The sequence below is a fragment of the Dermochelys coriacea genome, chromosome 2, assembly GCF_009764565.3.
Source record: "Dermochelys coriacea isolate rDerCor1 chromosome 2, rDerCor1.pri.v4, whole genome shotgun sequence".
Classification (NCBI taxonomy): Eukaryota; Metazoa; Chordata; order Testudines; family Dermochelyidae; genus Dermochelys; species Dermochelys coriacea.
The window spans coordinates 42,030,054-42,053,238 of NC_050069.1; the positions used below are offsets into that span (position 1 = coordinate 42,030,054).

General features: G+C 45.9%; 1 long non-coding RNA gene across 2 annotated transcripts; it reads left to right on the forward strand.

Moving 5' to 3' along the window:
• The first annotated feature begins 384 nt into the window (after positions 1-384).
• Positions 385-14,338, forward strand: LOC119851798. 2 transcript variants are annotated; one of them, XR_006278483.1, is made up of 4 exons: positions 385-454; positions 12,025-12,356; positions 13,188-13,479; positions 13,717-14,338. It is a non-coding gene; the product is annotated as an uncharacterized LOC119851798 (long non-coding RNA). The 2 variants fall into 2 exon arrangements; XR_005291403.2 differs by lacking the exon at positions 385-454 and adding an exon at positions 8,851-9,009.
• The last annotated feature ends 8,847 nt before the right edge of the window (positions 14,339-23,185 follow it).

Here is a 23,185-nt window from a genome sequence, read left to right on the forward strand (position 1 = left end):
CCAATTCCCCCACCCCAATTCCCTGATCCCAGTCACCCCCTTACTTCCTGATTGACTGCAGACTATATAGTGAAACTTGAGTTCTGCTTAGCTATACCTTAACCAGTCATTTTACTGAAATTTAACTATCCAATCCTAACATATTGTAACATGATTATCTATACAGCAGACAGAAACAATCACAGAACCAGACAGAGATTTTTCAGACAAACAATAGGGAAGTGTTTCAGAGTAGCAGCTGTGTTAGTCTGTATTCGCAAAAAGAAAAGGAGGACTTGTGGCACCTTAGAGACTAACAAATTTATTAGAGCATAAGCTTTCGTGAGCTACAGCTCACTTCATCGGATGCATTTGGTGGAAAAAATGGGGAAATAAGGGAAAAAAAATAGGGAAGTGGAGACTACAGTGATAGAACAACACAGAAATGAGGATTTTACACCCCAGCTGTTGATAAGTGAGTTCTTGCCAGACAGGATGCTATCAAACTAAGTTTTCTTTAAATCTTTTAGGCTCTTCCCTTTTTCCGGAGGTGATAGATCGGATAGCCTTTCTAACAGCCCCATATTGCCTTATTTCAATGTGGCTAGTTTGGAATGTGAGGATGTGACCATTTGCTTCCCAGCTTCTGGCTGCCTCTGCTGCTTAGCCAAAGGCCTTAGCCTAAGAACAAGGCCTTAGACCAGGGGTCGGCAACCTATGGCACGCATGCCAAAGACGCCACGCAAGCCAATTTTTAACGGCACACTGCTGCCTGCCAGGTCCCAGCCGCCAGCCCCGCTCAGCCCAGGGACCCCGGCAGGCAGCAGCGAGCCATTAAAAATCCTGCCCAGCCAGCTCTTCTCCATGTGCCCCACCCGTCCCGCCTGCTGCTGCAGGGCAGGTAAGCTCCCCGCCTCTTCTCCCAGCGTGCTGCATTCCTGCCCCTCCTCTCTCCCTCCCTGCCGCTGATCAGCTGATGGCCCTTGTGAGGGAGGGGGAGAAGCCAAGCTGCAGCGCACTCGCTGCTCTGGGGAGGAGGTGAAGAAGAGGTGGGAATGGGGCCTTGGGGAAGGGGTGTGCAATCAGGGCATATCCCCTCCAGCCCCCTGCCGTGAGCCGCTCTGGGCAGGGGCTGGAGCACCCCCACACCCCCAGCCCACACCCCCAGCCCTGACCCCTACACCCCCCCACATCCCCCCAGCCCCCTGCCTTGACCCCTGCACCCACTTCACAAACACCCAGCCTCCTGCCCTGACCCCCACACCCCCCAGCCTCCTGCCCTGACCCCTGCACCCCCCCACAATCACAGCCCTGACTCCAGTACCCCCCACACATACCCAGCCCCCCCACACCCTATGCCTTGACTCTGGCACCCCCCTTACATACCCCCTGCCATGACTCCTGCACCCCCCACACATACCCAGCCCCCTCAGACCTCATGTCCTGACTCTTGTACCCCCCACATTTTCACCCCCACTCTGAGCACCAAACTGGAGTTCCTGCACCCTCCCTCCCACATTCCCACCTGCACCCCTAGCACCAAATGGGAGCTGCCCAGGTAAGCACTCCACACCCAAACCCCAACCCTGAGCCCCCTCCCTCATTCTAGCTCCTGGCCAGACCATATACCCCAACCTGCTCCTTCGCCCCCAGCCCTGTGCTCCGTGCACTCCCACCCTCAGCTCAGTGCAGAGAGAGAGGAAGAGACTGGGCTAGAACCAGGGAGAAGGTAGGTACCCACTCTATGTGGGCAGGGCCGGGATCCCAGACCGGCAGCAGGCTGAGTGGGGCCGGCAGGCAGGAGCCAGTGGACTGAACCCCAGACTGGCAGCGGGCTGAGTGTCAGTCTGGGGTCCTGGCCACCAGCCCCGCTCAGCCTGCTGCCGGTCTGGGGTTCTGGCTGCCAGCCCCTTGCCAGCCAGGGTCCCAGCCGCAGGCCCTGCTCAGCCTGCTGCTGGCCTAGGTGAATGGAACCCCAGGCTGGCAGCAGGCTGAGCAGGCCAGTGGCATAAGATCAGCATTTTAATTTAATTTTAAATGAAGCTTCTTAAACATTTTGAAAACCTTGTTTACTTTACATATGACAATAGTTTAGTTATATAATATATAGACTTAGAGAGAGAGAGACATTCTAAAAAACATTAAAATGTATTACTGGCACACAAAACCTTAAATTAAAATGAATAAATGAAGACTTGGCACACCACTTCTGAAAGGTTGCTGACCCCTGCCTTAGACTATCATAGTGAGAGAAGGCCCTTACACAGGCAGACAGTGAATTTGATTCTTTCTTTTTTACCTCTATAATAGCTAAGTGATAAGAATACACCTAAATTCTTAATGTATAGGCCTTGCAGACAGGCCTGAATATCTATATCCTGACAACCCCCTAAATAGGTTATTGGTTAGATCCACAGAATCTGCAAAACATAACTCTGGACATATAGTTTCAGAGAGAGGGGCGAATACCTGAAATGGAGCAAAAAGAGGCTCCTCAGGATCAAGACTGGGTTTAAATTAATGAAATGGGAGAGCGAGGGACCAATCAGCTAACCATCTTCTCTAGCTGGCCAATGGATGGGTAGAGCTTCCAGAGGAAAAGAGCAATCCCTGCATGCCCCTGTGTGTGTGTTCTCCTCTCTCCTTTCTACTGGAGATGCCCCAGTCACTGCTGATCCCATCAAGTTTCCCACCTGTGGAGGCGGGTGGGTTGCATAGGCCTTACTACCCACAAATGGGATCTCTCCCTAGTTCTTTTGCTTCAAAAGACACACTTTTTGCTTACATTTGCTGCATGTGTTTCTGCCAGGTGGCCAGACCTCATCTGGTCTAAGATCTCCTGTGCTGAACCTACCACATTTCTACCCAGAGATCTCCATGCTCTTAAGGAGGCCTTTTCATGGCTCTTTTCTCTTTCCCATGGATAGTTTTTCTTTTCTACTTCTTGCATCATGCCTCTCCCACTTTCTTGCAGGGTGACTTGTGTGTTCACTTTCTCCAGCTGCTGTGACAGTTGCACTGCCTGTTCCAGAGTTACCTGAGATATTAACAGTAATTCTTCTCAAAATTCCTTGTTTTAAATCTCAACTTCTAGATGAGCCCTTAAGCATTCATCCTTATTGACACCAACAACACAATGGGTGACTTGTTCATAAAGGGCCCTTTGAAAGTCTTCCATGCTTTCTCTGGCCCTCATTCTGCATCCTTCATCCATTTGTCTTTATGTTCGGGAATGATATACACCACATTTCACAGAATGATGTATTCGTTATTCTTCTCTCCTTCCTCAGCGAAGGCAAATGGTTTATAAATATTTTCATTTTCACTCTCCATTGAATAAATGAGTCGGCTGGCCTGTGCTATTCCACTCTGTGTGTCATGCTTCATGGCAATTTATAATCCAGTGCAGCAGGCCTTCCTCTCAGGCCGTCCTATGAACCTATCAAACTGAAAGTCCCCTCAAGGACTGCAAGTTGGTGTTTTCTGTTCTTCTTATATATGCTCGCTCAAAATGAGTCAGTGTCTGACACAACATCTTGTGGTAGTGGTAAAAAAATCACAGAAAGTCACTTCCTTGTGGCTTTATTTGAATATAAAAGACAGTATTATCCCTATAGTTGCTCTGTCTTGTCTTCACTGTAGAGCTCCTGACCTGACCCTTCCCTAAACCACTCCTGCACAGTTTCTTGCTGCAGTTTTAAAGAAATAGTCTGGATAGCCACATCATAGAAGTGAGGACTGGAAGGGACCTTGAGAGGTCACCTAGTCCAGTTCCCTGCACTTAAGATAGCAATATGTAATAACTAGACGATTCCTGACAGGTTTTTGTCTAATCTATTCTTAAAAACTCCACAATCCTCGAAGGCAATTTGTTCCAGTGCTTAACTACCCTGACAGTTAGGAAATTTTTCCTAATGTCCAACCTAAACCTCCCTTGCTGAAATTTAAGCCCATTGTTTCTTGTCCTATCCTCAGAGGTTAAAGAGAACATTTTTTCACCCTCCTCCTTGTAACAACCTTTTATGTTCTGGAAAACTATTATCATGTTCTCCGTCAGTCTTGTCTTCTCCAGACTAAACAAGCCCAGTTTTTTTAATCTTTCCTTATAGGTCGTGTTTTCTAGACCTTTAATCATTTTGGTTGCTCTCCTCTGGACTTTCTCCAATTTGTCCACATCTTTCCTGAAATGTTGCACCCAGAACTGGACACAATACACCAGTTGAGGCCTAATCAGTGAAGAGTAGAGCGGAAGAATTACTTCTTGTGTCTTGCTCATAACACTCCTGCTAGTGCATCCCAGAATGATATTTGCTTTTTCTGCGATAGTGTTACACTGTTGACTCATATTTAGCTTGTGGTGTACTCCTTCTTAGGCAGTCATTTCCTATTTTGTATGTGTGCAATTGATTGTCCCTTCCTAAGTGGATACTTTGCATTTGTCCTTATAGAATTTCCTCCTGTTTACTTCACACCATTTCTCCTGTTTGTCCAGATCATTTTGAATTTTAATCCTATCCTCCAAATCACTTGCAACCCCTCCCAGCTTGGTATTGTCTGCAAACTTTACAAGTGTACTCTCTATGCCATTATGTATCTAAATCATTGATGAAGATATTGAACAGAACCGGACCCAGGACCAATCCCTGTGGGATCCCACTGGATATACCCTTCCAGCTTGACTGTGAACCACTGATAACTACTCTCTAGGTATGCACCCACCTTATAGTAGCTCCATCTAGGTTCTATTTCCCTAGTTTGTTAATGAGAAGATCATGCGAGACAGTATCAAAAGCCTTACTAAAGTCAAGATATGTGACATCTGCTGCTTCCCCCGCATCCCACAAGGCTTTTTACCCTGTCAAAGAAAGGTATTAGGTTGGTTAGACATGATTTGTTCTTGACAGATCCATGTTGACTATTACCTATCACTGTATTATTTTCTAGATGTTTACAAATTGATTACTTGATTATTTGCTTCATTATTTTTCCGGGTTACTGAAGTTAAGCTGACTGGTCTGTAAGTCCCCAGCTTGTTCTTATTCCCCTTTTCATAGATTGGCACTATATTTGCTTTCTTCCAGTCCTCTGGAATCTCTCCCATCGTCCATGAGTTTTCAAAGAGAATCACTAATGGCTCAGATATCTTCTTAGTCAGCTCTTTGAGTATTCTAGGATATATTTCATCAGGTCCTGCCGATGCACAGACATCTAACTTGTCTAAGTAATTTTTACATAAGAACAAAAGAATGGCCATACTGGGTCAGACCAAAGGTCCATCTAGAGCAGTATCCTGTCTTCTGACAGTGGCCAATGCCAGATGCGCCAGAAGAAATGAACAGAACAGGTAATCATCAAGTGATCCATCTCCTCTCGCCAATTCCCAGCTTCTGGCAAACAGAACTTAACTTTAACTTGTTCTTTCTCTATTTTAGCCTCAGATCCTACATCACTTTCACTGGTGTTCATTGTGTTAGATGTCCAATCGCTACTAACCTTTTGGTGAAAACTGAAACAAAAACATCATTTAGCACTTCTGTCATTTACATTTATTTATTTATTATTATTACATTTATTTTCTGTTATTGTCTTTTCCCCCTCATTGAGTGACACGCTTACCCCATCTTTGGTCTTCCTCTTGCTTCTAATGTATTTGTACAATGTTTTCTTGCTAGCCTTTATGTCTCTAGCTAGTTTAATCTCATTTTGTGGCTTGGCATTTCTAATTTTGTCCCTACATGCTTGTGTTGTTTGTTTATATTCATCTTTTGTAATTTGACTTAATTTCCACATTTTGTAGGACTCTTTTTTGAGTTGCATATAACTGAAGATCTTCTGGTTAAGCCATACTTCCTATCTTTCCTACACAATGGGATAATTTGCTTGTGCCCTTAATAATGCCTCTTTGAAAAACTGCCAACTCTCTTAAACTGTTTTTCCCCTTTGATTTGCTTCCCATGGAATCTTACCTACCAGCTCCCTGAGTTTGCTAAAGTCTGCCTTCTTGAAATCCATTATCTTTATTCTGCTGTTTTTCCTCCTTCCATTCCTTAGAATCATGAATTCATCATTTCATGATCACTTTCACCTAAGCTGCCTTCCACTGTCAACCAGTTCCTCCCTATTTGTCAAAATTAAATCTAGAACAGCCTCTCCCCTAGATGCTTTCTCTACCTTCTGAAATAAACAATGTCTCCAATGAATTCCAAGAACTTGATGGATAATCTGTGACCTGCTGTGTTATTTTCCCAACAGATGTCTGGGTATTTGAAGTCCCCCATCACCACCAAGTCCTGTGCTTTGGATGATTTTTTTAGCTGTTTGAAAAAAAAAAAGGGTCATCCACCTCTTCTTCCTGGTTATCCATGTTGATAAATATCTTTTTAGTTGGATCAGAAGTATAAGTTAAAGATGTCGTTTGAGGCTGAATGATGATCCCATAATATTAATTGAATGTATTTCTAATGATTCTTTTAAATTATGCAGATAACAATTTGTTATTTGCATAATTTAAAAAAATTGAACAAAAATAATTCATGGAAGTGGGACAGCATGAGAACTGACACAGAGGGTAAGTCTACACAGCCTGTGGCAGTCAGCCTCCCAGCCCTGCTCAACAGACTTGTGGTAGCAGAGCTCATGCTAGTGCTCTAAAAATAACTGCATAGCCAGCACTTTGAAGTCATGGCTCAGACTAGAGCTTGGGCTTGGAAGGTCATTCCCCTCCCTAGGTTTCAGAGCCTGAGCTCCAGCCTGAGCCATAACTTCAAAATGCTGCTTACATAGCTATTTTTACAGTGTTAGCATGAGCCCCACTGACCCAAGTTTGTCAGCCTGGGCAGGGACACTCACTTTCACTGGCTGTGTTGACTTACCCACAAAGACTTAATACCCAAGCCAATCTACTGAGACCCATAAAAGAGGCAGTGTGATCTCACTGGTAAAGCAGTAGCTTGGGAGGCAGGAGACCAGCATTCTGTCCCTAGCTCAGCCACTGACCTTGGGAGAGTATATCACTTTGTATAATTATTTCATATCCCCCTTTGTCAATCTTGTCTACTTGAAACGTAAGCTCTCTGGGGCAGGGACTATCTCCTACTAAATGTTTATAGAGTGCCTAGCACAGGGAGGCACCAATCTTGGTTGTGGCCTCTAGTTACTCCTAAAAAAAGAAAAGGAGTACTTGTGGCATCTTAGAGACTAACAAATTTATTTGAGCATAAGCTTTCGTGAGCTACAGCTCACTTCATCGGATGCATTTTCCACCGAATGCATCCGATGAAGTGAGCTGTAGCTCACGAAAGCTTATGCTCAAATAAATTTGTTAGTCTCTAAGATGCCACAAGTACTCCTTTTTCTTTTTTACGAATACAGACTAGCATGGCTGCTACTCTGAAACTAGTTACTCCTGTAATAAAAATAAATATACTCAGATTAAACATCAGAGTATATTGTCCTTTGGAATGTTTGGTTAGAGGATAGTATTAAAAGAGTCAGTTATATCACAGCCTTTCCATTTTTTGGAGGATTTTGCACAACACAATGCACTGAGTGTCTTGAAAAATATTTTTCTTCAGAATATAAGGGACTATTTAGTATCTGTGGTACCTTAACATTTACTTACAGTATGTGGCACTGAGCCACTAAGATGACGAATGCCTGAGAAATATATACAATAGCATAATAATTATATAATAATCTGATCCACAATCATCCCGAGCTAGCAGGTTGCCAAGACCTATTTGCAGCATCACATTATCTCTTTCATTTCTTTGGAATTATTAAGTCATTTCTGCCCAAGACAATTCTTACTGAACTTAAATTGAAATGGAAACAAATACGGCAGGAAGAAGTAAAAGGCGACCAGGGAAAAGAATGATGTATAGCCCTCATCAATCGACTAGAGAAATAAGATTAAGGGTTAGATCCTCAGCTGTGCTGAGTTCATGTTCAACACAACTGGGGGGAGGGAGAGGAGAGGTGGCTCTAAGCCATGTTTCTGTTTCCTGAACCTGAGGCAGAAATAGCTCCTAGAATAACTTATAGTTAACAGGCCAGCCCTGGCTGCTTCCACCCTAGCATGCAGCTCCCCACCTCCCATGTCAAGAAAGGGGCAGAAAGGCATAGCTGTCTTTGTGCTATTGCTATCCAAGGATTCCCCTGTTCTGGGAGACTCCTCAGCTGCCTGCTTGAGGTAGTTTGAAGAACACTTTGCACCACTGGCTCCAGGCAACAGGCACTTAGTGAGGTCCAAGGATCTGGTAATTCTTGTAATTTTAAATTATTTTGCATACATTTCTTAGCCTCCATCAAAGCTTTTCAACAAAAGGCAGTTGCCCAATGACAAATTTTGAAGTTGTAGGGTGAAATCCTGGGTACACTGAATTCTATGGGAGTTGCTTCCTTGATTTCTGTGGCCAGGATTTCACCAATGATCCAAAGTATAGAGACTTAGGGCTAGATTTTTAAAGCTAGGTAGGCACTAAAGATGCAGATAGGCATGTAGTGGAATTTTCAAAAGCACCTAAGCTCCTATCTGAGTTAGGCGCCTAGGCTCTTTTGAAAAATCTTACCAGGCACCTACTTGAATGTTTACCTTTAAATATCTGGTCCTGTGATGGAGTGTATTTGACCTTTGTGGCTCCCTGGGGTGGGGGACATGGTCCTACTACGCCCTGTCCCAGGAAGGAGCAAGTGGGCAGGAACAGATCAGTGAAGGTGAGTCCTGCAAGCTTGCTTAGAAAAAACTCTCCAGAGCAGACATTTTGGAAACCACAGAGACCTGGTCCTCCAAGGACTAGGCCAGTCAGGACTGTGTTGGTCCAGATAAAAGGAGGAGCCTGGTCTTAGCAGGTCATTTCCTGGCTGGGCCTAGAGAAGCGAAGGTAGGTGCTGCTTTCTGGCTACAGAAGCATTTATGACTGGTTGCACTTACACTGGCCTTGCAGAGAAAGAAGACCCTGTAGAGGGTGGCCCTGAGATGGAGCTGGAGATAAAACAGACCCAGGCAAGTAGCAGCAGTGAAAGATTGAGGTGAGCAGTATGTGGCTGCAGTGTACAAGGGCCCTGGGTTGGACCCTGGAGTAGTGGGTGAGCCTGGGTTCCCCTACAAGTAAAGTGTCAACCTAGGGTTGCCAGGCATCTGGTTTTCAATCAGAATGTCCGGTCAAAAAGGGACCCTTTTTGATGGTTGCGTCAAAGTCGGTCGGCAGTGCTTCAGGGTTAAGGCTGGCTAGTCCCTACCTTTCCTGGCACTGTGCTGTGCTGTGCCCCAGAAGCGACCAGCAGGTCTGGCTCCTAGGTGGGGGGGGGGCGATGGGGCTCTGCATGCTGCCCCCGCCCTGAGCACTGGCTCTGCACTCCCTCTGGCTGGGAACCACAGCCACTGGGAGTTGCGGGGGGGCAGTGCCTGCAGGCAAGAGCATTGCATGGAGCTGCTTCCGGGGCATAGTGTGGAGTTGGGACAGGCAGGGAGCCTGCTTTAGCCCCACTGTGCTACTGACTGTGAGCCACCTGAGGTAAGCCCATGCCCCAACCCTGAGCCTCTGTCCCAGCCCTAAGCCTCCTCAAACGTGGAGCCCCCTCCTGCACCCCAACCCCCTCATCCCCTGCCCCAGCCCAGTGAAAGTGAGTGAGGGTGGGGGAGAGCAAGCCACCGAGGGAGGGAAAATGTAGTGGGTGGGGCCTTGGGGAAGGGGCAGGGCCTCAGGGAAGGCATGGGGTTTTGTGTGATTAGGAATTAGGAACCCTATGGCAACCCTGAGAAGGTGATAGAGTTTATCTGGGAGCCCAAACAAAGGGCTGAATTTAAAGGACCTAGAGCTGGGGCTGAAGACCATAGTGAGGGTGAATAGACCATTGAACATTGTCAAGTTTGAGCCCAAATTTAGTCCTATTGCTTCAATGTGCATTAGACAGATGGTAGTCATTTATTAAAACAAAACAAAAAAGCAATAGTCCCCAGCATTGCAGACCCTAAAGACATTGCAATGCTCATACTTCTTCAGAGGCTCTGTAGCAAAGGTTAACTAACAAACTCTATACCCATCACAGAGAGTTTGAAAGAAAGCAATACTCCCTCATTTTGTGGATTTTACAAATGGCCATCTCATCCTGGTATAATTCCTGGAGGTTATCCCAGGAATTAAGTTGGCCCAGAGTTTTATAATTCCTATGCTGACTGTGGAGCATCAGGTAGCAGCCAGTTAACTAACAAACACCCACAATCCAGATAGAATCCACTTTTTACAGCATGAGTAGGGGTTTAAATTCCGCAGTCCTCCCACAGTTGCTATTACAAGGAGGTTGACCTGAATGAGTGCAGCACTGTGCATGTACAGAAAGGATTCTGCTCCCAACTGCATTAAATTTTACCACTAAACCACCTCCCTACAAAACCTTCCCCACCAAGAATATCTAAAACCAACAGCAAATAGATCACAGTAAGCCAAGTTTCCTATAAGCAGGAGCACCAAGACTCCACAAGGTTCACTGCCAATCTAATCAACCTGGGACCTGCTCGAATGCTATGGTGTTGGACACCTGGAAGATAGAAAGGTGTTCTCTGTCTCTCCAACAGGCCCCTGCATTCCCTCTCTTAGCTCAGATGTTTTCAGGAGGGTGCTTGAATTGAAATAGGGCAGGAATGGCTATTGGAGGAAAGGAAGAGGGGCCAGCATGGCAGAATGGTCACCACTGGCCTCCCAGGTGGGGGAACAACATCAGCCTATTTGCCAGATTTTCATGACCAAGGGCTGAGGTGCACAAAAGCAACACACAGCAAATCCAAGGCTCTGTTCAAGTGGGTTTTGGGGTTTGATGCAAATATTTTGACTTGCTTCAGTAGGCACCAGGGCCTCAGGCACAAGGCTGTATTGTGCAACTCTTGCCTCTCCATGTGGATACTTAAGAGTGATGAAGTGTATTTATGTAGGGTATTGGTTTAAAAATAACCAACTTGCAGCATCAGACATTCATTTTACTTTGTGTTTCAGATTGTATTATTTTGTTTGGCTTTATAAGGTAATTAGAGGAGTAGGATGTTCTTACAGGAATACAACAAATGTGCTGTATTACAGCTCTGTAAAAGCTCCATGGATGCTTGCCATGCTCACAATATAAAATTATGGGTGTCACAGATGGATTTAGTAAGAGTGACTATTAATCAAGAGGCATGGTCCTCAGGGTACTGGAGGATTAACTAACCCCATGGCTGAGGATAGACATCTTGCTGCCTTAGGCATCACCATCACTTACTTTCATTGGGGAGGAGAGTGTTGGCCAGGCCAAAGCCACCTTACTGCAGTGGCTCCTTGCCTTGCCCACTGCTGGAGATGGGGAGGAAGTGCCTGTAAAGAGTCTGACCCCCACATCCCCATTAAAACTGTGCTCGGATTGAGCTCCTGGCCACAGTTGATCATGGGATATGGAGACAGAAAGAGGGTAGAAGTGGGAGGAAACCCTTAAAGGGGCTGGTGCAGCTTCCTGCTGGTTGTCAGAATCCCAACAAGGGCAGTCAGAGCCAAGGGTCAGAGCAGGGGCAAACCTGAGGCTGGGAGTGGTGGAGGAGTACATAGTTTCCAGGCCAGGTTCGAACCCAAGGGTCTGGGTCCAAGTCAGGAGGCAAAGTCCAGACCAAGACAAGGTCAAAGTCAGGAACTCGGGGGCAAGAACTGTCATGGCAACTATGGAAGATCCACACTGTTGCCTAGATGGTTCCTGAAATGCCCGTTGGGTTTATATAGGGCAGGTAGCCAATCAGGAACCATGAGGCTGCTATTCGTCAAACCCCTGAGGCAGAACTTCCCATGGCCTGTGTCCACAGTGGGTCATGGGAAGTGGAGCACAAGCTTATTGCATCTGCTGCTGGGAGGCAGCCTAGAGATGCCAGCTGCCTGATAGCTCTCTAGGCCTGGGTTATAGATGTGTGGGGGGCCTTATGGTGGTGTGGGGACGGTTAACTGGACCCTTTAAAATCACTAGCACTGTAGGTGCTTATTGCTGTCATATTTATCTTACCTGATACATCTCCTCCTCACCACCGCCTAGGGTGACCAGATGTCTCGATATGATCAGGACAGTCCTGATTTTAGAAGATTTGTCCTGTGTCCTGACCTTACATCAGTCGGGACGCTCTTTGTCCCAATATCAGGACGGTCTGGACCACAGCTGCAGTGCCACTGCTCACCACTTCTTGGGGCAGCTCCTGGCGCTCGCCCACTGGCAGGAGCACCGCTTGCTGCAGGGGTGGGGCTTGCAGGCACCGGGAACGAGCAGAGAGCCCTCCACCCCCACACCTAACCCGACTCAACCTGACCCGCGACCCTAGGAGCCAGAGGAACCTGCCTGCTGGATGATTCCTGGGACGGGAGCCGCCCCAGGTAAGCACTGCCAGGACTCCCCACTTCACCCCGGCAGGTCCCTCTGGCTCTTAGGGTGGGGGCTCTGCGTGCTGCCGGCACCTGCAAGTCCTGTTCCGTGGCTCCAGCAGCTCCCATTGGCGCTTTTCCCAGCCAGTGGGAGCCACGGAGCTCACGCTTGTGTTGGGCGCAGCACATGGAGAGTCTGGAGTCTCCCCTTGCTACTCTCACCCTAGGAGCCAGAGACCTCCCAGCAGGACTGGTGAGTGCAGCCAGGGAAGGGGACAGGGTGTGATGGTGAGTGTCTGGGAGGTATGTGGAGGGTGCTGGGCAGTGGGGGAGATCTGTGTGTGTCAGGGCACTGGCAGTCTGTGTGCGGCATTGCGTAGTTGTGGCAGTGGGGCTGTGGGGAAGGGCACTGGAAGGGAGGGAGGGGAAATCTGTGTGTATTGGGAAACTAGTGAGTGGGGGGTTCTGTGTGGGGTGCTGGGCAGCTGTGGTGGGGCTGTGGGCAGGAGAGCGCTGGGCAGAGATGTGTGTGCACAGCACTGTGCATTTGTGGTGGAAAGGTTGTGGGGGGGCTCTGGGCATAGTGGATCCAGGGGGCACTGGGCAGGGGAGCTGTGTGGCGCAGCATGGGCCCACCCCCATGTTCACCCTCTCAGGGCTCTGGTCGGGGCTGTGCACCTATGTCTGTCTGTCCTTTCTCTCCCCTCCCACCCTCGCCACGCTCTCCCAGTGTGTCCTGATATTTCACTCTTGCGATCTGATCCTACCGTCACCATGCCCTTCTATACCCCAGCAGCCCATGAGCAGCTTGAATAGCCTGCAACTTTTCATTTGCTTTCACAGCCTCATGAATGGTCTAAGAGTCTGAACTTGAAAATCAGTGGGTGTACCCTGCTCCCCTTGAGTGCAAGGGTAGTTGAGTCCTCAGCATCCTGCAGGACTGAGCCTTGGGACAATGTCTACCAATATGCAACTATAGCTCCAACAACATGATCTGCAGCAGTTAAAATAATAATGTGAAGAAAGACAGAGGTGTAGAAGAAAAGCAGCGGTCTCTGCCTGGCCTCTAACTTGCTCCCCGCAGTTCATTGCAAGCACAAAATGAGGGGCTGTTTTACAAATGTTTGCCCCTAAAGTAAGTCATTTTTTTAATAAATCCAATTCATAGTTCAATTTCCCACCTCTAAAGTTTACTTTAATACTGAACAACAAGCCTGCTTTCATCTATCCGCTATGTCTTCTCCTCAAAAAGGTGCATTTTAATTTTTCATCTTAATTTAGTTTCACCTGAGCTAACTTACCATGTGTAGGGAAGCTTCATAGTGTGGCAGCTACTGGAAACAGAACTAACCACCACATTTATTTTCTTTAGACCCAGCCTCTGCAGCCACCTTAAACAAAATAGTGTGCAGAACAGGCTCTGAAGTTGTAGAAGTGGAAGGTCAACATCTGATTTCCAGAAGTTTGTGATCTCTACAGAAACCTGCCTGTGTTTCCAGATCTTTTATATTCTGCCAAGTTGAATGTAGTTAATGGGCTTTAAGGAAATAATCATGTGAGCTGTTCCTGTTGAGATACTGTATCAAGAATGCTTATTGCAAGATGGATGTTTAACGAGTGAAAATTTCATCTAGTACAGCAAACACTCTGTGTAAGGCTGATCTGAACTGTGTTGTACTGATTCATGTTATGGAGTATTATTATTGTAAACTGCAGAACCACTGAGAGACAAAGCACAATAATCCTCAATAAATAGAAACAGTCTTAGAGTTTTGATAGCAAGGGTACACTGTATCTTTAGCCTTCAGGGTTTGGGGAATAGGTTCCATCCACCACAACAAATGCTGACTGCTTAAAATAGAATGCAGCCTTCATTCAATCTCTCAAATCTCCCTCAGATTATCCCTTTTCTTTCAGGTTAGGATTTCCCTGCTCTGCACCAATGGGAAATGTGACTCTTCTCACATTAGAAGTGCTATAAGTGGCTCCCATATTTTAGCTCACATTAAAATTCATATTAACACCACCTCAGGATAATACCCACACTCTTCTTTATTCTCTAGAACAGTGGCTCTCAACTGAGGGTACTGGTAGTATGCAAAGGTCTCCTGGGAAGAGATCAACTCATCTAGAGATTTGCTTAGTTTTACAACAGGCTACATAAAAAGCACTAGCAAAGTCAGTACAAACTAAAATTTCACACAATTACTTGTTTGTACTTCTCTATATACTATAAACTGAAATGTAAGTGAAATATTTATATTACAATTGATTTATTTATTAATTACATGGTAAAAATGAGAAAGAAAGCAATTTTTCAGTAATAGTGTTCTGTTTTGTATTTTTATGTCTGATTTGTAAGCAAGAAGTTTTTAAGCGAGGTGAAATTTGGGGTATGTAGGACAAATCAGACTCCTGAAAGGGGCATAGTAGCCTGGAAAGGTTGAGAGCCACTGATCTGGAAGAGTACACTTGTACAGTGCTCAGAGCTGCAATGGGGCTGAGTACCTGTAGCTCTCATTAGCTTCCAGAGGGTTGGGGGGTGCTCAGCACCTCTTGAAAATCAGGTCATGGGTGTGTTTGAACAGATAATGATTCATGCATCCACATGAGCAATGGGGTCTGATGTTCTCCTCAGAGCTGTGAGGCAAACCCACGGCCAGACCAGGGCTGCTCACTTAGCTACATGACTCACCCCTCCTCAAAAAGCATATCACCTGCCTTCTGGTGGAAGACAGCACCCTTCTCACAGATGTGCAGAAGAGCCAGGGACTTCTAAGCCAGCCTCTTCTGCCTGGATACGACTGATGCAGACACCTGTAGGGTCCTCTGGGACAAGCTCCCTACGGTCACCATGGGTGACCAGGACTGACTGGAGCTGCCTCTCACTATGGCTGAGGAGTAAAGGGGGGTCATGAGGTAAAAAGTTTGCGGACCACTGCCTTAGGCTGGGGAGAAGGGGGCAGCTTTAAATGTGGGAGGACTTACACTTGCCCATCCCCAGTGCTTCAATCTGTGTTCCAACTCATTCCTCTAATGAAGTCTGCAGTAATTCATCCTTCAGACATGCTGTGGCAACCCATCTCTGGGCTAAGACAGGCTCCCTGCCTGAAGTGGCTCTGCACGGCTCCCGGAAGCAGTGGCATGTCCCTCCTCCAGCTCCTGGGAACCGCAGCCAATGGAAGCAGTGTCTGTGGACGGGCTAGCACACAGAGCCACCTGGCTGTGCCTCTGCTTAGGAGCCATAGGGGGGACATGCCACTGCTTCTGGGAGCTGCTTGAGGGAAGTGCTGCCTGGAGCCCGCATCACAAACCCTTCCCACACTCCAACCCCCTGCTCCAAGCTTGATCCCCTCCCTCAGTCCCTGCCCTGGAGCACCCTCTTGCACCCCAAACCCTTCATCTGTAGTTCCACCCAAAGTCTGCACCCCCAGCCAAAGCCATCATACACACCCCCACCCTGAACTCCTCAGCTCCAGCCCTAAGCCCCCTCCTACACCCCAAATCCCTCATCCCAGGCCACACACCAGAGCCCACACCCCCAGTTGGAGCCCTCACCCCCCCACCCTCTGCCCCAGCCCGGAGCCCCCTCCCGCACCCTGAACTTCTAATTTATCGCTCCATCCCAGAGCCTGCACCCCCAGACAGAGCTCTCACCCCCTTCTGCACCCCAACCCCCTGAGCCAGCCCAGTGAAAATGAGTGAGTGAATGAGGGTGGGGAGAGTAAGCGACAGAGGGAAGGGGGATGGAGTGAGAGTGGGTGGGGCAAAGTTGTTCGGTTTTGTGTGAGTAGAAAGTTGGCAACCCTAGGACTGACTCCAACCCGGCTTCCACTTTCAGCCTGCATCCAGACTACGATCCTGATTTTGCTTGTCCACAGAGTTTGACCCCGGTTCTGACCTACAGCCTGTCCTTAGATCCTGGTTTCAGCACTGCCCTTGGCCTGGTCCTGACTCTATTGGAGCTTAAACTCTTGGTACCTGTTCTCAACCACCAAACCAACCACCAGGCCTGGCTGCCTAAAACTTCCCTGGGTCAACCTGACTGCATTCTAGGGAGACTTATCCCAAGGGAGAACAAGTGGCCAGGGAATTTCAATTGACATTCCTGATACCATCTTAAGTTGCTTCCCTAACTTGGGTTTTCCAAGGCTGGAGGGAAGCATTTTATGCTTAGAAACCTTTTGCCTGAGGTTGCAGAGGGATGCACTGGCTCAGCATTCCCCCAGCTTCCCTGATAGCACCGCCCATTTCTTGGCCTGTCTGTATGTTCTGTGGCCATAGCTCGTTGTAGTTGCTTTCCATTGCCATAACATCTGTTCCTAGCAAGACTTCGTGCTGCAGAAGCTTTGAATTAACCTCGGAAGAAGCTGGCATAAACCTGGGCTGAATGTAAGCTGGAATTCCTTAAAAAAGCAAAAATTGCAATAAATTAAAATGCCTTAAAATACGCTATTAAATGTCCCATACTATAAACAGCAGATGATCTACTACACTTCATTTCTGGACTCCCAGAAGTGTCCCAAAATCACAATATAGTTTGTTTGAACTACTGAATAAGTTCTTATTGTTAATATAACCCTTCAACCAGGTGGAGCCAGCAGCAACCAGGGCTGGGTTCAGAATCTAGGGGTTCCTTTTCAACGATACAACACAAAACTGGCTCGAGCCCCCATCCAGTGACCTGGAACAATTAAACACCATGTCCTGGGTGCCTCTAAGAGGCAATACTTCCCCTCTCACAAGCACAGAGTCTGAGTGTAGCAAAAACTTTTAATAAAAGGAGGGAAGTAATGACATTAATTTGGGAAAACACTGCAATTAGGGTTCATAAACATAAACCATGAGCTAAAGACCCAACCCCAAGTAAGTTGGGCAGTGTCCTTTTCCCCTCAGGTTCTTAAGTCCAGCAACCCAAAAGTCCCTTTAACGTGCCCATCCCTTCTTTGCACCCCACTCACAGTTGCTGTCCTTGGCCAGTGCAGCTCCAGAGTTAAGAGGTTCATCCACAAAGTTCACCTCCCACCCTGTGTAGTGGGTAAGGAGGCACCTTACATGCTCCACTTCTCGGGCACTTGCTCGTCACCTCAATGACCAATTGCCACACCTCTCTGCAGGGCTCCGCTCTGGCCCCCTCCACCAATCTCCCTGCTGGCCACTTGCCACGCCTTTCCACCAGCCACCTGGGTGGTCCCCCACTTAACAGCTCTCAGTAGGGGAGCCTCACTGCTGGTGCACATTGGGTAGTCTCTTGCAATAGAGACACTGTCACAATGTAGTACTTGTGGCCTAGTACTTACTAATACTTAGGCCTAGATATTAGTGATTTCAGCTCTGCAGCATGTAACAAGACTCTCAGTTGAATCTAAATGAGCTCTTTTATTATATCATGAAGAGGATGGGTATGGGTCAAATGATATCTATCACTCCACTCCACTCCACTCCACTCCACTCCGAACCGAACCGAACCGAACCAGCCCGGCCCACACCCCACTCCTCTTATTGGGCTTTGGAACCCATATCCCCAGCCTAGTGAGTGCCATTCAGTTGAGGGTGAGTCCGTCCATCAGGGTATGCCAGATACATTTCTGCTGCCCTCAGTTCACGCAACAAGGTTAACAACCCTTTATTACTCTGGCCCCAATAACAAGGAGACTGGGGATCCAACACCAGCCACAAGTGATCATTTGGGCAAGCAATCCCATCATGCTGAGCACCTAGGCAGAGTGAGAGTATCCATGCAAACGAGATCAGCTCCTGAAGTCTTTTACCACAGCTTACCACTAGATGTCAGGGGAGAGCTCATTCAGACTCTACTTACATTAACATCTTTTGAACTTAAATATGATGTATGCAACCATTTTATAGGCCTGCTCTAGTTGCTATATCTTCCACTAACTTTCTGTTTTGCCATCCTCCTGCCATTCTGCCTCTATTCCATTAGTAATCTACATAGGATTTTCTAGAACAGTTTTGTATCAGTTGAAATCTAGAGAACTGGATAATTTAAGAAGGACATAAATAAATTCCTTATCTGGCAATGTACTGAAAATATCTTGATTCCTAACACAGCAAATATGCTGTGGAGTTCACTTTTCGTTTAAAAAAGCAGGCGGCCACAGTACCAGGATGTGGGAAGTCTTAAAGACTAATGTGTACATTTATGCAGATACAGTCTTCTGGGAGCCAGCATGTTTTTATCATAAAAGAATCCTTCAAGGAATTTTAACGAGGAGTTAGTTGAGGAATTTATTCTGAAACTTTAAACTATGTGTAAATTCCTGAGGGTCAAATTAAGTCGAAGGTAAATAATGTTCAGAATGATGTTTAGTCAAGGCAACCTAACAGCTAGAGACATTGAAATCCAGCTTAGAGGACATTTCTGATCCAACTATTGACTTCCTTAAGGAGACCAGACAGATGCCATATGCTGATAATAAAACATCTTTCACAACTTGACATTTGGAGCCTGTGCAAAAGATCAGTCATTTTATCTTTTCTAAGGTTGCCACCTTTAAAATAAATGGCCAGCAATTATGAGGTGGAAAAAGAGGAATAAGCAGTCGTTATGTGTTGTCATCAGTGATGAAAGACCCATAATCAGATGTTTTGCTTTACATGCAGGGATGTTCTGGATAAGAGAAACTGTGAGGCTAGGCACTACTGTTTGGAGGATACTTTAAAGCACATTTTCTTATACACTGTTAGAATATTCCTCCCCTTAGATATGGGACCATATTCAGGGTTCCCTACTCCAAACAGGAGCAGTGGATAGCTTTGTCTAAATTGTTCTTTGTGTTTTCCAAAGAATGGTGCCTTTTAGGGAATTTTCTTAAGTATCTTTCCTGCTGGGTCATATTTTACTTAAGACTTAGAACAATCCACTACATATTCTGCCAGAAATACCAATAATGGGAGGGAAGGGGAAGAAGGAGAGAGCAGTAGAAACAGCATTCCTCTTTTCCCCTCATTTGCCTGAATTTCCTTGTCATCTCTTGGAAGATGTTGGTAATATACATTGCCTCAGGCCCCACAGCTGAGCATTGTTAAACATGTAAAGAGAATTACTATCATTTAAACTTATATGCAAATTATATCTTTACTAACCAGGCAAAACATTTTCTAACACTATCGGATTCACAGAAGCTCATTGAGCAAACCAAAAGCTAAGCAAGATTGTTTAGTGCTGATGATCAAGTTACACATTGAGTTGGAAGAAAGTATTCAGCAGAGTACCTCATTGATCAGTGTTAGGTCTGAATTTATTTATATCCCCATTAATAATTTGGAAGAGAGATTAAATATAGCATAATATTTTAAAAGACTACATTACTATGCAACCATGTAGAGAAGAAAAACACAGAGACCTAGAGAGGTTAGAAATGTATTGCTTATATGTATTTTTTTAAAATCCACAATAGAATATTTTGTTCCTCTTTTTATACTGCTGAGGTTCTACATATGTTTATTTGACTTGTACATATGTAGAACATAATGCTCCTCCTGCATTGCTAGGGACTCATTATTTTATTAATCTTTTTACAATACCTAGAAATGCGTTATTCACATCAGAGGAACATATAAGATTCCTGCCCAGAAGAGTTTAGACAATTTAAGACCCAGTCCTGCGAATGCACATGAATAACCTAACTTGTGAACAGTTCCATAGAACTCAGAGTACATGTTTACAGGGATAGGCCCTAATTTTAGACACAACACAATGAGATGGTGACTGTAGTGAGGAGACATGGACTCCCTCAGAGGCAGATGTGGAGGGAATGCTGCAAGCCGCCTGGTGGGTGGGACCAGGAGGGCCACGCCCCACACACTGGAAGCAGAGGGGCGGGACAGGAAGAAGAAGTATAAAAGGCTGGCCCAGCAGCTCACTTAAGAGAGAGTTGCTGAAGGAGACAGATGCTTCTGTCCCACTGATGGAGTAGTAAGCCAAGGCGAACCACTGGTGTCCTAAGGACCTGTATGAGCTTCTAGAGAGCCCTGCCACTCTCAATGATGAGAAGCTGCTACTGCTTCTTGATGGTGTATCCTGAGGATGCAGGTACACCCGAGGGGGAGAGTAGGAAGCAGCCCAGGGGAACAAGACTACTGTCTGGCTGTGATGCTGCTGGAAACATGGCTAGTGTGTTGCAGGTGGATTTCCTGCTGACCCAGTGGCAGACTACTCTGCCACTATTAGGGTCCTGGGCTGGAATGTAGTGTAGTTGGGTGGGCCTGTGTCCCCCTACACCCTGCCACCCCACCATCAGGGGTGGCAGCACTCCTCCTCCTTAGGCCAGGAGGACTGTGTTCCTCAGTCACCCCTGCTGGAGCCCCATAGACAGTGTATGGTGCTACAGCTCTGTGTGACTACAAGCCAGAGCCCTGACTATTTGAGATATGGTGAATTTCCCCCTTCCTTTGTTTTTGAGAAGTAGTCTCTCAGATCAGACTGTGAGGAGGTGTGGCCTCCTCAAGGCAGACATGAGACAGCCATGCCTGCCTACAGTGACCAACAGTAGAAAAAGAAGCAGCATGGAAGGACAGTGGTTGGTATGCAGTCAGATTAGACTGGTACTTGCCTTGAGATTCTGCTACAAGTAATATGAATGAGTTCCTTTTTTTAGGCCCCAATCCTGCACCCACTTTTGCATGCGAGTAACCTGATACATGTGGGAAGTCCCATTATAATTCAATATGTAAACTCATTGCAAAAAATTACAGGTGTAAGTCTTGCCGTTTCTTGTGAGCACATTAGTCTTCATCAGTTTTTACAGCACTGAAAACTGCTGATCAATAAATATTAATATCAGAAATATATGCAGGAAATAAGAGTGGGAGACTTAGTACCATAGATACTAAGGTCAGAAGGGACCATTATGATCATCTAGTCTGACCTCCTGCACAACGTAGGCCACAGAATCTCACCCACCCACTCTTGCAAAAAACCTCTGACCTATGTCTGAGCAATTGAAGTCCTCAAATCATGGTTTAAAGACTTCAAGGAGCAGAGAATCCTCCAGCAAGTGACCCATGCCCCATCCTACAGAGGAAGGCAAAAAACCTCCAGGGCCTCTTCCAATCTGCCCTGGAGGAAAATTCCTTCCTGACCCCAAATATGGTGATCAGCTAAATCCTGAGCATATGGGCAAGATTCGCCAGCCAAATACTACAGAAAATTCTTTCCTGGGTAACTCGGATCCCACCCCATCTAACATCCCATCACAGGCCATTGGGCCTATTTACCATGAATAGTTAAAGATCAATTAATTACTAAAATGACATTATCCCATCATACCATCTCCTCCATACACTTATCGAGTTTAATCTTAAAGCTAGAGAGGTCTTTTACTCCCACTGCTTCCCTTGGAAGGCTATTCTAAAACTTCTCTTCTCTGATGGTTAGAAACCTTCATCTAATTTCAAGTCTAAACTTCCCAATGATCAGTTTATATCCATTTGTTCTCGTGTCCACATTGGTACTGAGCTTAAATAATTCCTCTCCCTCTCCGGTATTTATCCCTCTGATATATTTAGAGAGAGCAATCATATCTCCCCTCAACCTTCTTTTGGTTAGGCTAAACAAGCCAAGCTCCTTGAGTCTCCTTTCATAAGACAGGTTTTCCATTCCTCGGATCATCCTAGTAGCCCTTCTCTGTACCTGTTCCAGTTTGAATTCATCCTTCCTTAAACATAGGAGACCAGAACTGCACACAGTATTCCAGGTGAGGTCTCACCAGTGCCTTGTATAACGGTACTAAAACCTCCTTATCTCTACTGGAAATACCTCACCTGATGCATCTCGAGACCGCATTAGCTTTTTTCACGGCCACATTGCATTGGTGGCTCATAGTCATCCTATGATCAACCAATACTCCAAGGTCCTTCTCCTCCTCCGTTACTTCTAATTGATGCGTCCCCAGCTTCTAACTAAAATTCTTATTAATCCCTAAATGCATAACCTTACACTTCTCACTATTCAATTTCATCCTATTACTATTACTCCAGTTTACAAGGTCATCCAAATCTGTCTGTATGATTTCCTGGTACTTCTCTAAATTGGCAATACCTCCCAGCTTTGTATCATCCTCAAACTTTATTAGCACACTCCTACTTTTAGTGCTGAGGTCAGTAATAAAAAGATTAAATAAGATTGGTCCCCAAACTGATTCCTGAGGAACTCCACTGGTAACTGGTAAGAGTGTACCCTAGAGCTGCAAAGAATAGAGGCTCATTTCACAGTTGTACCTCAGTACAGCACTCAGCACTGGTCAGACAAACACCTGTCTTCAGTTCTGAATACTGTCTTCAGTTCTGGGAGCTTCTATATAAAAAGACAAATAGAAGAGAGCACAAAGAGCAACAAAAATGATCAAAGGACAACAGGATTAAAGGAAACTTGGGTCTGATTTTTCAGAAATACTGAGAACTTGACAATTACAACTGGTGATATAATGGGGATTTTTTTACCCCACAGAAATATTAGATTTTGAGAAACCAAATATCCCAAATCTGAAAGCTTTTGGCAGAAAGTTTTTGCTTTTCTGATTTTTATTTTGGTTCTTTTTTTTTTTTAAAGAAGAAAGGCAGATGCTTTCTGTCAATTTTTATTTAGCTGAAAACCCATTTTTCTGTTGGAAGAAAGTTTCAACTGAAAATGTTTCAGCTGCCCCAGTAACAACTTCAGCTGAAACCAATGGGGAGCTGCAGATGCTCAGCATCTCAAACTCAGGTCCTACATGGCTGGAGCTTGCTATATGAGACCTAAGAGGGCAGGAAATAATGGTCTACAAGGACCTGATAAGTGATAATATCAAGTGGGGAAAGGAACTGTTTAAGGCAGTTCA